At 46.7% G+C, this 17,148-nt stretch overlaps 1 long non-coding RNA gene across 2 annotated transcripts in view; it reads left to right on the forward strand.

Moving 5' to 3' along the window:
- The window catches only part of LOC116270514, a 164,119-nt gene that overhangs the window by 14,266 nt on the left and 132,705 nt on the right, over positions 1-17,148 (forward strand). The gene's annotated exons all lie outside the window — the stretch shown is intronic.

A 17,148-nucleotide genomic window follows, 5' to 3' on the forward strand; every position in this document is an offset into this window, starting at 1 on the left:
TTCATTGGCAAGATGCTGTGGAGGGTTGGAGATGATTTTTGATCATCTGAGATTATTTTGAACTCAAGAGGCAACATCCTGAGTTTGTCCTACAGTCTCTGATTGGGATGTCACTAAAATATAGGAACCCCCTTGTCCCTCTAAATTTCTCCTGATTACTGTGGACCTTTGCATGATGCTAGAGTGAAGACAGAAAAGTAAGACACGTAGAGGTATGATCCATGAAGACCCATGATCCATGAAGAGCTATCATCCATGAAGAGCTGCGATATCTAAAGAACTATGATCCATGAAGAGCTATGATCCATGAAGAGCTATGTTCTATGAAGAGTTATGATCTATGAAGAGCTATGATCTATGAAGAGCTATGATCCATGAAGAACTATGGTCTATGAAGAGCTATGATCTATGAAGAGCTATGATCCATGAATAGCTATGATCCATGAAGAGCTATGTTCTTTGAAGAGCTATGTTCTATGAAGAGCTATGGTCTATGAAGAGTTATGATCTATGAAGAGCTATGATCTATGAAGAGCTATGATCCATGAAGAGCTATGATCCATGAAGAGCTATGTTCTATGAAGAGCTATGATCTATGAAGAGCTATGATCTATGAAGAGCTATGATCTATGAAGAGCTATGATCTATGAAGAGCTATGATCTATGAAGAGCTATGATCTATGTAGAGCTATGATCCATGGAGAGCTATGTTCTATGAAGAGCTATGATCTATGAAGAGCCATGATCTATGTAAAGCTATGACCTCTGAAGAGCCATGATCCATGAAGAGCCATGATCTCTGAAGCACTGTGATCTCAAGAACTGTGATCTCTGAAGAGCTATGATCTATGTAGAGCTATGACCTCTGAAGAGTCATGACCCATGAAGAACTGTGATCCATGAAGAGCTATGGTCTATGTAGAGCTATGATCTCTGAAGAGCTGTGATCTAACTGAAGATGTGACAGTGACTTCTAAGAAACTCAGCAACAATGTAGGGGTTATTGGTTGGCAGTGGGCCTCACAAGGCTTACTCCTGAGCCTTACAGGAGTGAGAATTGCAAGAGTTAGCACAATTCAGAAAGACAGGGCCCACAGAAAGTGAATTTATCTGAGAAGTCTCTGTACAGGGCTGGATCTTTGTGTCCTTATAAGGAGGCAAGAGAGATGCATGGAAGGAAGACAGCACATGATGATGGAGGCAGAATGGGGATTTTTCAGCTGCGAACCAGAAAATATCATGGACTATGGAGGTATGAGGCACTGGAGACAGTCTGGCTCTGCCAACACCTTGAGTTCAGACTCTGGCTTCCAGGACTATGGGATTCTAAATGTTTGCTACTTTAAGCCACCCAGTTTGCAGTAGTTCCTCACAGCAGCCTCAGCACACGAATCCAGAGTGCTCAACCTGGTCTCAGGTGCCTAGAATGAAGGAGTCTTATCAAAAGGGAGAAGCAGTTTCCTAAGAAATGGTGTGGGGTCGGGTTTGGAGGGCCTTGGTGGGTGGGCGAAGGGGCCTGGATGCCAGGATGTTCGCAGAGGGAGTTTGAGCAAGAATTGCTGGGTGGGGGCGTGTTGGATGAATTGGAAAGACTCAGCGAGGGAGGCTGGCGGAGTGGCTTTGTGAGTCGCTGGAACGGGGCACTGGGCTCCCCTTAGAATCCACTCCTTTCTTCCAGAAGACACTGGGGAGGCCGTTGCACTCCTGAAGCAATGAAGTTCGGGTACCACCCCCTCCCCCACACTGAACACTGCTTCTCCAATAATCCACGACCCCTAGGGGAGAGTAGCAATTTATTTTTCTTTCTTGGCTACAATTAGGCTTCCAACCATGGTGCACCATTCCCGCCGTTGCCTCCATCACAACTTAAGACAATGAGAATGCATTCGGATGAAAGTCACCGATGGCAGCGCTGTTGGGCAGGGCTTTATGCGGGCGCTCAGCCCTGGGGCGGGAGGCCCCTCTTTCTCCAGCAAGATACAAATCTGAATGTGAAATGTCATTAGAGCCTCCTTCCTCTAGTACTGCTTCTTTTTAGAATAACAAAAACACATCAGTGGTAAGTTTCAGTGTTATTTTTAATAAAAGAAAACCCTTTAATTTACATATATTTAAGGCTAAGTAAATGAAAATGCATTATGTTACCACTGTTCTATTGAATAATGAGCCCAGAGGGTTCAGAAGAACAGTTTGCTTTTCAAACCTTGTACACCCCCAGCTCAAGCCTGTCACTGGGGATAAGGGAGGGGACCAGATGGTATTGAATGTCCGGGGCCACACTGGGATGTTTTATGTGCTGGACTGGCAGTGCCCTGCTTGGACTTTGGGGAACAAGTGGATCCTACATAAAGCTACTGCCCAAGGCCTGGTCATCTACAGCAGCATCTGCAGGGGCTCAGAACCCATCCACTGCAAGCTAGCCCAGAGGCGGCCCTGGGGCAGGCACACCTGCCTCTCCCAAAAGCAGGCTTCTAGCCTTGCCTCTCCCACACTGAGGCAGTAGAAGGCCAGGGAAACAAAAGAAATAAAACACACACTTACAGGCATATGCACATACACAAACACACATGCACACATGCACACACACGCACACACAAACATATACTTACGCACACACACAAATACAGTCCTACATGCATAGACATGCAAACACACATGCATACACACAGACACTAGTGCACACATGCACACGCACACAGAAACACATATGCAACACATATGCTCACACACAAATACTTGTGCACACATGCACACGGACCCAGAAACACATACACACACAAATACAGTCCTACAGGCATAGACATACAAACACACATGCACACACAGACACTAGTGCACACATACACACACAGAAACACACACACACAAATATAGTCCTACATGCATACACATACAAACACACATGCACACACACAGAAACACATATGCTCACACACACCCAAATGCACACATACAAACATGCTCACACACATACATGCACACACAAAAATGCCAACACATAGTCCTACATACCTAGACACACAAACACACATGCACACACACAGAAACACATATGCTCACACACATACAAATGCACACACAAACACATGCTCACACACATACACACATGCATGCATACACACAGAGAGAAACATACGCTCACACACACACTGTTAAATGCATACACATACAAACACATATGCACATACACATACACACATACAAACAGAAACACATGTGCTTACATATACACACTTCTACATGCAAACACACATGCACACACATGAACAAACAATATCCTCCCCTATATTTTACAAGAAAAAAAAATCCTTAGGATTTAAAATTCACATTTTTCCCAGACTTGCATCTTGGAGTCTGGCATTCCCTTTCCCCCTCGGGTCCACGAGGAGGCCGTGCTGAAGCCTTGAGTGGTGTCCAGGTGAAGAGTTTAGCACAAGCTCAGGCACGCAGAGGCCCAGAAGGAACATCAGTCATCATCACCATTATCAACTGTTTCATTAACAAGCATTTACTCTGCTCTGCACTTTGACTCTCGTGGTGGTCCAGGGTTCCTTTTTTAAGAAAAATACTCTAGAGGCCCTGGTCCTGGCTCCAGTGATATGCCCTCATTTCCGCCGTGGGGTGCAGGCTGGACGTGGGCAGAAGAAACACCCATCCCAGGGTCTCCTGGCTGCCTTCCGTTGCCTTACTGGGATTTTCCTTGGGCAACTTCCGGGTGTGATCCTGAGCTCGCAGCGCCATGTGAACAGTGAGCTGAGACCCAGTCCTTCCCCTGGGGCAGCTTGGCCAGGGCTTCCCAGGGGAGGTGGCTTCTGTCCCAGGCCTAGAAGGGTCCCTGGGCAGTGGCCAGGCAGAGACTGTGTTGATCAGGGAGCCAGCCACCTGCAGGCTGAGGAGGGCCCAAGTGGCCCAGGGGAGACCTGAGGCTGCCAGCAAAGGCAGGACAGTCCCCTGGCCTTTCGGTGACATTACCGCCTCTGTGCAAGGACACACTCTTTTCTCTCTGTTTCTATTTTCTCCAGTTAATCAGGTGACTTAAAAAGAAGCTAGATAACGGTATTGTTTGCATTGACAACATCCTGATGATACTGTCAGGAAAGATGGGGGAAATGTCGCCTTCTGAACCAATAGAGTCATTAGGGAGCCCTCTGTCACCTCAGCACCCCGGTTAATTACCACAGAAAACCTGGGAATAGTAGCTATAATTTTTCTTCAGAAAGTACCGTATTTTTACTCTTGAGACAATAAAAGGCCCATGAAAGTGCTTTGAAGGACCTCATTTTACAATGTAATGGGTTGATAATTTTAGCAGAATGCTCCTGTTCGCAGGGCACTGTCCTTGTGCATTTGATTAAATTTGGGCTGCAAGTTATGAGCTGGACAAATGAAATCCTCTCCCATCTCCAGCGGCCCGTCACCATCTAGAGCATCTATGAATGGGCACGTTGGCCTACGACAGCGTCTCTCTGGGAAATGGAGATGCAAGCGGCTGAGGGGGCGGCATCTGCCTGTGCACGCGGCTGCCTGGGCACAGGCTGATTCTGTTTGGACAGCCATATGCAGACATTTCTCAAACAGCATAAGGCAGCAAGCTGCTGGCTTTCGGCTCACATCAAAATTATGGCAAGGAAAGCTGTTTAGATAATTTGGATGGTTGGTATGGTCTTAGACCATGACAAACCTGTGTGACTCTCATGATACTTAAAACCACAGCTTGCAGAAGACAGTCTGCACTGAGAGGCAGAAACGTGTGCGGTAGCATGTTGAACTTTCTCCTGAAGGGACAGACTTCTGTAATAGTGGTCACATCTCTTTATGTCTTCTGTTTCTACATGAGATGAAACTTGAAATGACTCATTGTAGAGCCTGATTGCTGGAGATGCTGCCCTGAGCTGCCAGGCTGCCCACTGGAGACAGAGGTGGCATAAGCCTGCAGCCTGATGTTGGAACACTCTTCATCCTTTCCTCTTGCAAGAAATCCTGTCCTTTAGTTTTGGCTGTAGATTTTGCACACTGCTCAGAATTGTATAAGATGCAAGGGGCCTGGGAGAAGCGATGTATGAATCTTTCGTTCTTCCGCCTCCTGCCCTATTGCTCACCCTTTTTGATTTAGACACTGGCTGGCTGTGCCCGGCCTGGACAAACCCTTACAGGGGCCATGGGAGTGTGGGAGGTCTTGGACCCAGAGGGCAATGCCTGGGGTCAGGGCTTGCCTTCCAGTCTCAGCACTCAGTTCGCTATGTACGTTGGGCCCAGAGCTGGTGAGCAAGGAACAGAAGGGCTATAGGTAAACAAAGTGCAGAATGCTGGAGGGGTAGCCTCGAGGGGAGCTCTGGCTGACCCCCCCGCAGGGTGTGGGGACAAAAGAGGAGACCTCCGGATTCAGCTCCACCCTTGCCTGTCTCTGATTCTCCAGAACTTTACTGAGTATAATTGTGCTGGGATGCCATACGTGGTCTGGCTCTCCTATAGATGGCAAGCTTGGTGAGAACAAGGACCATCCCCTGCGTATCATGGTGTCCTCAGGATAATGCAATGCCTGGGCACAAACATCTGCCCCAAGGAGAACGTCAGGTGCTGCCGTGTGGCTCAGCACAGTCGCCTTTTAGCAGCATTCCCCGGGACCCCTGGGCCGATGCTAGAATGCTCTCTGAGGGAACCCAACCCTGAATGTTTTACATTGTGAAGCAGTTGACTTATGAGGATGTTTTTGTTTTATCTTAAAAAATTGTCTTATTAGAGATGTATGGAGTTATTTTCCAAACCAAAGGCCCAACGTCCTTCCAACCGCATTCTTTAGGTTGCATGAAGGGATGAACTTGCGTGGATTAGGGAGGGAATTCCCCCCTCACCTTCCCTTAGCGGGGACATCGTCACTGTCGGAAGCATGATAGAACTGTCAAAAGTATGTGAAATCAGCTATGCAAATGGTGAAACAGAAGTCACAGTTCCCTTTGTTCTGTGACAGGGTAAAAATTTCACATTTTTCATCAGAGAGGAAATAACATTCCAACACTTACACATCTAAATAATTGGGTGAGGTTCCCTCCGCACTTCACGTAACCCCCGTCTGGCTGTGCAGGGCCAGTCGCTGCCCTGACCAGCATGACCACTGGCCAGGTTTACCTGCCAGCTGCAAGCACCATGTTCTCCTGGAGTGTGCCAAGCTGTGGGGATGTTTGGGTCTGTCCTTGCAGAGCACGGGCGCTCAGAGAGGTCTTTTCACAGCCTCCGTAGTTCTAGTTCCCTGCCTATGTCAGAAACCTGCCGCAGCTTCACAGGAGAGGGCCTGGGGGAGAAGCCTCAGGCTGGAGCCCCGGCCAGAGATGCTATCTGCCCTCTGCCTCTCTCCAGATTCCCTGGGTGGTCCCGTGGAAGGATGGCCGCTCCCTCAGGAGTCAGCCTGGGGCGTGGGGGAGGCCTGGGGAGGAGACCAGCTGGACCACCGTGTCCCCTGCTGTTCCCTGGAGGATGCAGCTTTCCCAGGAGCCCTAGAGTCCTCAGCTCCTCTCCCAGCCACTGTCACTGGGACCCCTGGCAATGCCTGACTGCCGGCCTGCCTGGGGGTCCCCCCTGCACCAAACCAGTCCTGGACACCTGAGTGTCTGCCATGGTCCCACAGAAACTCCACTTCTAGGGACACTAACGCCTGTGGAAGCACCTTGAGCAGTTTCTAAACATTGAGAGAATGTCAGTGAGCGCACTGACCCTTGAACAAGGGTCAAATATCCACACATAACTTTTGGCTCCCCCAAAACTTGACTAATAGCCTACTGTTGACTGGAAGGCTTACCAGTAATGTAGACAGTTGGTCACCACATATTTTTTATGTCGTATGTATTAGATATCATATTCTTATAACAAAGTAAGCCAGAGGGGAAAAGTGTTATTTAAAAAATCTTAAGGAAGAGAAAGTACATGTACTATTCGTTAAGTGGAAGCAGGTTATCCTGCAGACCTCCATCCTGCCCGTCTCCACATGGAGCGGACTGAGGAGGAGGAGGCACAGTGGGGTCCCTGCACTGTCTTGGGGCGGCAAAGCAGGGAGAAAATCCAGTATGATTGGGCCTTGCAAACCCTTCAAACCTGCGCTGTCCAAGGCTCAGCTGGAACTGCTCAAAGAACTCCACAAAATCCTAAATCACACCTTTACCTTTATAAGAGCTGCGCTCAAGAACCAAAATCACACAGGAGTAACAGTAGAACGTTAAGGAATGTTAATAGGCAGCTGTCTCCCCAGAACACCTCAGTCACAGAATGGTGGCCGCCCTCTCTCTCCTCTCTCCTGTCTCCTTCTCCCTTGTCCCCTTTCTCCCTTTGTCTTGGCTGCCTCCCCTTTCTCCACTGTCCTCTGACTCCCTGCTTGTCTTCCCTTCTCTTCCTGAGCCCCTTTGACCTTTGCCTCTTCCTTTCTTTCCTTTTCCTTCTGACTTTGTCTCTCTTCTGACTTCTTTCTTTCCTGACTTTTTCTTGAAACTTTGTTGTCTCTCTTTTGTCCTTGGCCTTCTTCCTCTCTCTTTTCTGTCTCTCCTTTGACTCCTTTATCATGAGTGGTGGTCACTTCCTCTCCTCTCTCTTCTCTCTCCTCTGTCTCCTCAGAACACCTCAGTCACAGAGTGGTGGCCGCCCTCCCTCTCTCTCACTGTCTCCTCAGAACACCTCAGTCACAGAATGGTGGCCGCCCTCCCTCTCCACTGTCTCCTCAGAACACCCCAGTCACAGAATGGTGGCCGCCCTCTCTCCTCTGTCTCCTCAGAACACCTCAGTCACAGAGTGGTGGCCGCCCTCCCTCTCCTCTCTCCGCTCTCTGTCACCTGTACGCACCCCTCATACCGTGGAGCGGAGAAAGTAGGACAGAGTAATATGGTTGGGATATTTGCCCCCTTCAAATCCCATGTTGTGATGTCGCCCCAGTTCTGGAGTGGGCCTAGTGGGAGGTGTTGGGGTCATGGAGCAAGTCCCTCTGTGGGCTTGGTGTCCTCCTGTGGTAATGAGTGAGTTCTTGCTCTGATAGTTCACATAAGTGCTGGGGGTTTAAAGAGCCTGGCACCTCCCCCGTAGCTCTCGGCTCCTTTTCCTCATCTGCCATGAGCGAAACCTTCCTGAGTCCTCCCCAGAAGCAGATGCTGGTGCCATGTTTCTTATACGGCCTGCAGAACCATACGCCAAATAAACCTCTTTTAATTATCAATTACCCAGCCTTGGGTATTCCTTTACAGCAACACAAAATGGACTAACACACAGCAGAAGGCAGAAATCAGCCCCAGTGGATGGAAGAACATTCTAGAAGAACAGAGGTTAGGGCAGAGTCCGAGGGAGTTTTGGTTTTCCCTTTCTTTCCCAATAACGAAGGCAGGAAGCCAGGAGGAGAGGGGAGCCCCGTTATCCAGGCAGCAAACCTGCCTCTGGACGTCACAGACTCTTCTCCACCACAGGGGCTCCCAAAGGAGAAGAGGGCCTCCCGCCATCCTGCCCCACAGCCGGTGCCCACACAACTGCCAGTGGTCCTGGGAGAACACAGAGCAATGCCCGCCCAGCCCCAGGCCCTGTCCCTCCTTTGTGGCTACAGGCCCAGAACACAAAACAGAAGCTGCTGCTTCTGTTGGGAGGAAACAGGGTCCCCTCATCTCACACCTCCTGTCAGGCAATGTGTTAACAGGGTAGCCAGCTGTGCCTGCAGGGCCGTGCCTCCAGCCTGGGCATCCGAGGGCAGGCAGCATTGGGAGCAAAGACAGAGATTTTCAGGGGCCACAGGTGTTGGGAGGTCAGAGTCCTGGGCACTTAGGGGCTGTTGGAGCTGTCTTCTCTCTCCGCTGCTGACCGTGGTCCTTGTCGAAGCCCCAGATGCACCCATGGGGCCTCAGTCTTCCCATCTGTGCAGCGAAGTGTCTTTACAAGACAATTAGCAGAAAGAAGTATGAACAATCGTGAATATTTGCAGCTGCATAAATAATGAATGGCTACAGGAGCAAACCTTCATACACAAATGTCACCCTTCATGTGTTTTTTGCAGGTCAGGGACAATAGCTGGAGCTTTGTTTTTTGGGGAGAGTAAAATAGGTTTACTTCCTCAAGGATTTCATCCATTTGTGCTTCACCCATTCCTTCCTGTGCCTGTGCGTGCATCAGAGAGCTGCGGCATAACAGGCCTGGCTTATATCCCTGCTTTCCCGGAATCTCCACCAAGCTCATTTTCTTGCCCATGGGTCACCTACGTCAGGGTCCCCTGAAAACATCTCATAACGCAGACGCCTGACCCCTGCCTCAGACTGGCTAAGTCAGAGTCTTGGAGGTGGTGCCGAGGAACCCGCATTTCCACAAACTCCCCGGTGATGCTGCTGCACACTGACGTTTGGGACCCGCTAGTCCAAGCAGGCTGTTTCTGGCCAGGGGTGTCTACAGGCCCATGTTGTAGAGTGGGTATGCCAAGGCTCTCTCCACAGCCCCGTCTCGGCTGGGGCGTTTGCATCCAAATCAGCTGTGGAACTTGCTCCAAATAGCGGTGCCCAGCTACCTGCCTGGAGATTTTGATTCCTGAGGTCTGGCAAGAACCTGGGCACCTCGTTTTTATCAAGCCCCCCAGGCATCTCAGATTCAAACAAGGAAAACGGATGCAGACTAAAAGCCCTGTGAAACTGCGCTAGGCTAAAAGCCCCATGAAAGTACCCTCAGGTGAGTCTCAGGGGAACTCATGGTCTCCACTGATGAAGAGATCAAGTCTAGCTGAAAGGCACGGATTTGTCCCAGGCCATGTAGTTACTGAGGGGCCTGGCTGGAAGGCAGGTGTCCGGAGCCAAATCCACCACCTCCCAGCACTGCAGAAGGCCCCTCTGCCTGCCTTCCTCTCCCTCCCTCCAGAGCCTGGCCAGCCGACCTCCCAGCTCCAAGGTCTCCCTCCTGGCTGGCACTGAGATGGGAAGGCTGATGTGTATAAACCACAGGACTGACTTTGTTCCTGGCTGAGAAATTAGTTGTAAACACGTATCTCTTCAATCAACAGGGTCTTCCGTGTGCCCAGACTCTAAGGTGATGGAGATGCAGAGCTGAGATGTACCAGCTCCCTGCTAGGCCAGAGCACAGGGGTAAGAAAGAGAGATGGCATGGAACTCAGGGACTACCTGAAGATGATGCGTTACACCCCCAAAGTCCATCTTAGGTGGGTGTGAGATTTGCAGAGGAGTTGCCAAGATGCTACAATCAGTTCCTGTGTACCCCACACCATTTCCAGGCTGTTAAGCTCTTACATTAGGATGATACATTTGATTTAACTGAGGGACTATTGTTGATACTTTGTTATTAACTAAGATTCATACTTTTCTACTTTCCTTCTTTTTGATGTAAATGTCCTTTTTCTAGTTCAGGATGCCGTCTACTTTTTCTTAAAACTTTGCAATTGCTGAGTTGCCAGGCACTATGCTAAATGCTTCACATGCATGTTTAAAAACGTTATGCCTTCAAGGCCCTGATTTGGGGACATTAGTGACTTGCTCAGAGATGAACCCTGATATGCCTCAGAGCTGAATGCGAAGCTCACTTTTGTCTTGGTCCAGGGCCCACATTCTTAGTACTGTGCTGCTGCTTCTTGGGAGGGTGCAGAGGTGGCCAGGGAGGCTGTGGTGTTGATGGTGCTCCTGATGCAGGACCCCCAGTGCAGGATCCCCAGTGCAGGGCCCCAAATGTGGAACCCCCAGTGCAGAACGCCCAATGCAAGACCCAAGTGCAGAACCAAATGCAGGACCCAAAATGTGGGACCCCAAATGCAGAACCCCAAATGTGGGGACCCCAAAGCAGAGCCCCTAGTGCAGGACCCCAAATGTGGGGCCGCAATGCAGAACCCCAAATGAAGGACCCCAAACATGGGACCCTAATGCATATCCCCCAGTGCAGGGCCCTAAATGCAGGACCCCCAGTGTTTACAGACGGCTGTCTTCTCTGTGTCCACATATGGTCTCCCACTGTGTGTCTGTGTCCTAATCTCCTCCCATTAGGGCGCCTGTCAGACTGGATCAAGGTCCACCCCAATGTCCTCATTTTACCTTCATCGCCTCGGTAACGACCCTATCTCCAAATACAGTTGCATTCTTTTTTTTTCTTTTTAAAGTTTATTTATTTATTTTTTATTATACTTTAAGTTCTAGGGTACATGTGCACAACGTGCAGGTTTGTTATGTATGTATACATGTGTCATGTTGGTGTGCTGCACCCATTAACTCATCATTTACATTAGGTATATCTCCTAATGCTATCCCTCCCCCCTCCCCTCACCCCATGACAGGCCTTGGTGTGTGATGTTCCCCATCCTGTGTCCAACTGTTCTCATTGTTCAGTTCCCATCTATGAGTGAGAACATGTGGTGTTTGGTTTTCTGTCCTTGTGATAGTTTGCTGAGAATGATGGTTTCCTGGTGCATCCATGTCCCTACAAAGAACGTGAACTCATCATTTTTTATTGCTGCATAGTATTCCATGGTGTATATGTGCCACATTTTCTTAATCCAGTCTGTCACTGATGGACATTTGGGTTGATTCCAAGTCTTTGCTATTGTGAATAGTGCCACAATAAACATACGTGTGCATGTGTCTTTATAGCGTGATTTATAATCCTTTGGGTATATACCCAGTAATGGGATGGCTGGGTCAAACGGTATTTCTAGTTCTAGATCCTTGAGGAATCGCCACACTGTCTTCCACAATGGTTGAACCAGTTTACAGTCCCACCAACAGTGTAAAAGTGTTTCTATTTCTCCACATTCTCTCCAGCACCTGTTGTTTCCTGACTTTTTAATGATTGCCATTCTAACTGGTGTGAGATGGTATCTCATTGTGGTTTTGATTTGCATTTCTCTGATGGCCAGTGATGATGAACATTTTTTCATGTGTCTGTTGGCTGCATAAATGTCTTCTTTTGAGAAGTGTCTGTTCATATCCTTCGCCCACTTTTTGATGGGGTTGTTTTTTTCTTGTAAATTTGTTTGAGTTCTTTGTGGGTTCTAGATATTAGCCCTTTGTCAGATGAGTAGATTGCAAAAAGTTTCTCCCATTCTGTAGGTTGCCTGTTCACTCTGATGGTAGTTTCTTTTGCTGTGCAGAAGCTCTTTAGTTTAATTAGATCCCGTTTGTCAATTTTGGCTTTTGTTGCCGTTGCTTTTGGTGTTTTAGACATGAAGTCCTTGCCCATGCCTATGGCCTGAATGGTATTGCCTAGGTTTTCTTCTAGGGTTTTTATGGTTTTAGGTCTAACATTTAAGTCTTTAATCCATCTTGAATTAATTTTTGCATAAGGTGTAAGGAAGGGATCCAGTTTCAGCTTTCTACATATGGCTAGCCAGTTTTCCCAACACCATTTATTAAATAGGAAATCCTTTCCCCATTTCTTGTTTTTGTCAGGTTTGTCAAAGATCAGATGATTGTAGATGTGTGGTATTATTTCTGAGGGCTCTGTTCTGTTTCATTGGTCTGTATCTCTGTTTTGGTACCAGTACCATGCTGTTTTGGTTACTGTAGCCTTGTAGTATAGTTTGAAGTCAGGTAGCGTGATGCCTCCAGTTTTGTTCTTTTGGCTTAGGATTGTCTTGGCAATGTGGGCTCTTTTTTGGTTCCATATGAACTTTAAAGTAGTTTTTTTTCCAATTCTGTGAAGAAAGTCCTTGGTAGCTTAATGGGGGTGGCATTGAATCTATAAATTACCTTGGGCAGTATGGCCATGTTCACGATGTTGATTCTTCCTATCCATGAGCATGGAATGTTCTTCCATTTGTGTCCTCTTTTATTTCCTTGAGCAGTGGTTTGTAGTTCTCCTTGAAGAGGTCCTACACATCCCTTGTAAGTTGGATTCCTAGATATTTTATTCTCTTTGAAGCAATTGTGAATGGGAGTTCACTCATGATTTGGCTCTCTGTTTGTCTGTTATTGGTGTATAGGAATGCTTGTGATTTTTGCACATTGATTTTGTATCCTGAGACTTTGCTGAAGCCACCCATCAGCTTAAGGAGATTTGGGGCTGAGACGATGGGGTTTTCTAAATATACAATCATGTCATCTGCAAACAGGGACAATTTGACTTCCTCTTTTCCTAATTGAATACCCTTTATTTCTTTCTCCTGCCTGATTGCCCTGGCCAACACTTCCAACATTATGTTGAATAGGAGTGGTGAGAGAGGGCATCCCTGTCTTGTGCCAGTTTTTAAAGGGAATGCTTCCAGTTTTTGCCCATTCAGTATGATATTGGCTATGGGTTTGTCATAAATAGCTCTTATTATTTTGAGATACAACCCATCAATACCTAGTTTATTGAGAGTTTTTAGCATGAAGTGCTGCTGAATTTTGTCAAAGGCCTTTTCTGCATCTCTTGAGATAATCATGTGGTTTTTGTCTTTGGTTCTGTTTATATGCTGGATTACATTTATTGATTTGTGTATGTTGAACCAGCCTTGCATCCCAGGGATGAAGCCCACTTGATCATGGTGGATAAGCCTTTTGATGTGCTGCTGGATTCAGTTTGCCAGTATTTTATTGAGGATTTTTGCATCGATGTTCATCAGGGATAATGGTCTAAAATTCTCTTTTTTTTTGTTGTGTCTCTGCCAGGTTTTGGTATCAGGATGATGCTGGCCTCATAAAATGAGTTAGGGAGGATTCCCTCTTTTTCTATTGATTTTAATAGTTTCAGAAGGAATGGTACCAGCTCCTCCTTGTACCTCTGGTAGAATTCGACTGTGAATTCATCTGGTCCTGGACTTTTTTTGGTTGGTAGGCTATTAATTATTGCCTCAATTTCAGAGCCTGTTATTGGTCTATTCAGGGATTCAACTTCTTCCTGGTTTAGTCTTGGGAGAGTGTATGTGTCCAGGAATTTATCCATTTCTTCTTGGTTTTCTAGTTTATTTGCATAGAGGCATTTATAGTATTCTCTAATGGTAGTTTTTATTTCTGTGGAGTCGGTGGTGATATCCCCTTTATCGTTTTTTATTGCGTCTATCTGATTTTTCTCTCTTTTTTTCTTTTTTAGTCTTGCTAGTGGTCTATCAATTTTGTTGATCTTTTCAAAAAACCGGCTCCTGGATTCACTGATTTTTTTGAAGGGTTTTTTGTGTCTCTGTCTCCTTCAGTTCTGCTCTGATCTTAGTTATTTCTTGCTAGTTTTTAAATGTGTTTGCTCTTGCTTCTCTAGTTCTTTTAATTGTGAAATTAGGGTGTCAATTTTAGATCTTTCCTGCTTTCTCTTGTGGGCATTTAATGCTATAAATTTCCCTCTACACACTGCTTTAAATGTGTCCCAGAGATTCTGGTATGTTGTGTCTTTGTTCTCATTGGTTTCAAAGAACATCTTTATTTCTGCCTTCATTTCGTTATGTACCCAGTAGTCATTCAGGAGCAGGTTGTTCAGTTTCCATGTAGTTGAGTGGTTTTGAGTGAGTTTCTTAATCCTGAGTTCTAGTTTGATTGCACTGTGGTCTGAGAGACAGTTTGTTATAATTTCCGTTCTTTTACATTTGCTGAGGAGTGCTTTACTTCCAACTGTGTGGTCAGTTTTCGAATAAGTGTGAGGTGGTGCTGAGAAGAATATATATTCTGTTGATTTGGGGTAGAGAGTTCTGCAGATGTCTATTAGGTCCACTTGGTGCAGAACTGAATTCAATTCCTGGATATCCTTGTTAACTTTCTGTCTCATTGATCTGTCTAATGTTGACAGTGGGGTGCTAAAGTCTCCCATTATTATTGTGTGAGAGTCTAAGTCTCTTTGTAAGTCTCTAAGGACTTGCTTTATGAATCTGGGTGCTCCTATATTGGGTGCATATATATTTAGGATAGTTAGCTCTTATTGTTGAATTGATCCCTTTACCATTATGTAATGGCCGCCTTTGTCTCTTTTGATCTTTGTTGGTTTAAAGTCTGTTTTATCAGAGACTAGGATTGTACCCCCTGCCTTTTTTTGTTTTCCATTTGCTTGGTAGATCTTCCTCCATCCCTTTATTTTGAGCCTATGTGTGTCTCTGCATGTGAGATGGGTCTCCTGAATACAGCACACTGATGGGTCTTGACTCTTTATCCAATTTGCCAGTCTGTGTCTTTTAATTGGAGCATTTAGCCCCTTTACATTTAAGGTTAATATTGTTATGTGGGAATTTTTTCCTGTCATTGTGATGTTAGCTGGTTATTTTACTCATTAGTTGGTGCAGTTTCTTCCTAGCATCGATGGTCTTTACATTTTGGCATGTTTTTGCAGTGACTGGTACCGGTTGTTCCTTTCCGTGTTTAGTGCTTCCTTTAGGAGCTCTTGTAGGGCAGGCCTGGTGGTGACAAAATTTCTCAGCATTTGCTTGTCTATAAAGGATTTTATTTCTCCTTCACTTATGAAACTTAGTTTGGCTGGATGTGAAATTCTGGGTTGAAAATTCTTTTCTTTAAGAATGTTGAATATTGGCCCCCACTCTCTTCTGGCTTGTAGAATTTCTGCTGAGAGATCCACTTTTAGTCTGATGGGGTTCCCTTTGTGGGTAACCCGACCTTTCTCTCTGGCTGCCCTTAACATTTTTTCCTTCACTTCACCTTTGGTGAATTTGACAATTATGTTTCTTGGACTTCAACACATGAATTTCAAGGGAATACAGTCTAGCCCACAACAGCAGCCTTCCCTCTCCTCGCCCCTGACACACGATAGTAGGAAAGGGGGTGTTTTGGAACCCAAGAGCGGGCTGGATTTTGCACTGAGGCTGCAAGTCAATACCATCAGTAATTGTGGCTTCATCCTCATGACTTTGGTCATCTTTATCAACCACATCTTATGAATAAGAACATCACTTTCTATTTTCAAATGTCTAAAAATAGCCTCCATGTTATTTTCTTTTAAGGCTTTCTATACATTTTTCATAACTTAACATTATGATAAGAAGCTTAAATTGTTAAATGTTTTCAAAATCAGAAAATTGTCCTGAGGAATTTGGAGCCTCAGTCATTTCAAATCACTCTACATATGCCTTTCCCGGGGCTGTGCTTAGAAGGCAGGCTGTCCTGGCTGGCTTCTTCTAGTTCCTGTGCCTTCTTCCGACCCCTTCCTGTCATCCACCTTCGACGGATCTCGGCAGGGAAACCTTTCCCACAGTTAAGGTGCGCCGAGAGGATCAATCTGCTTCGTGTGATCTTGTCAGAGATGTGGCACTGTAATCCAGCTGTTGATTGAAATCTAATTCCCGTTCACTTTTCCCAGCCTGGGTGAGGCCAGTTGCCTGTTTTCCACCTTCCTTCCGTGTTCTGTACCTGCCGCCTGATCAGAGATGACGGTATAATTGACTTCCAAGCCTTTGCTGGGGCCTTGAAATTGCCTTTGTTGGTAGTTGGTTGAGGTTGTCACATGTTGGGGATGAAAGAAAAGCCAAGTCAGGATTCTGTCTGCCCAGACCTGTCCAACAGGTGGGTTCCCAGCTGCAGAAGGCAGCTCCCCATGGGCAGCTGGGGATGATGGTCACGGCCAGGGAATCGTCACGCGCGACACACGGTTGCCAGTGTTTTCAGGTGAAATAATCCCCCTTCTATCTTGGAGCATCTTCTGGAAAATGCCTTGTTCTGATGCACATGATGAAGAAGAGGGCCCTGTGGATTCTCCTTGTAATGACTCAGGCTTCTAAAGATAATCTATGAAGCGGAATTTCTGTTGACTTTGAATGTTTTTGGTGGTAAGTACTAAGATGGAGGCTGAGCTGGCTTCGATGTGTCACAGCTGGTGCGCAGAGCTAAATGACAACTGAAGGAACTCAAATATGCATCTCTCCTCTGGCCTCCTTCCCACTTTTAGGACCCGATCACATGACTACCTTGAAAGGGAGGGGCTGGTTTGTATGAACGTCTTCTTCTGCCTGGGCTTCCACGTATGCCATCTCCTTTCCACTTTACCACCTGCTGCACTTCGCAGAGGATTTTCTAGATGCAGAGCTTTAGTAAATGCCCAGGGCTGGAGAGGCTGTGCATGGTGCATGTGGGATTTACTACGCGCTCTCCTTCCATCACAACCTCCTCCTGAACTGAGCACAGATCCAGCTGGACAGTCCTCGGCTTACATGGCTTTACAAATAGCTGTTTCAGAAAGAAGCCTGGACCGGCCGAAAGTTCCTTTGTGTACCAGGCAGACTAACTAACTCTGGATGTATGGACT

Source organism: Papio anubis, chromosome 15 (genome assembly GCF_008728515.1).
Source record: "Papio anubis isolate 15944 chromosome 15, Panubis1.0, whole genome shotgun sequence".
Classification (NCBI taxonomy): domain Eukaryota; kingdom Metazoa; phylum Chordata; class Mammalia; order Primates; family Cercopithecidae; genus Papio; species Papio anubis.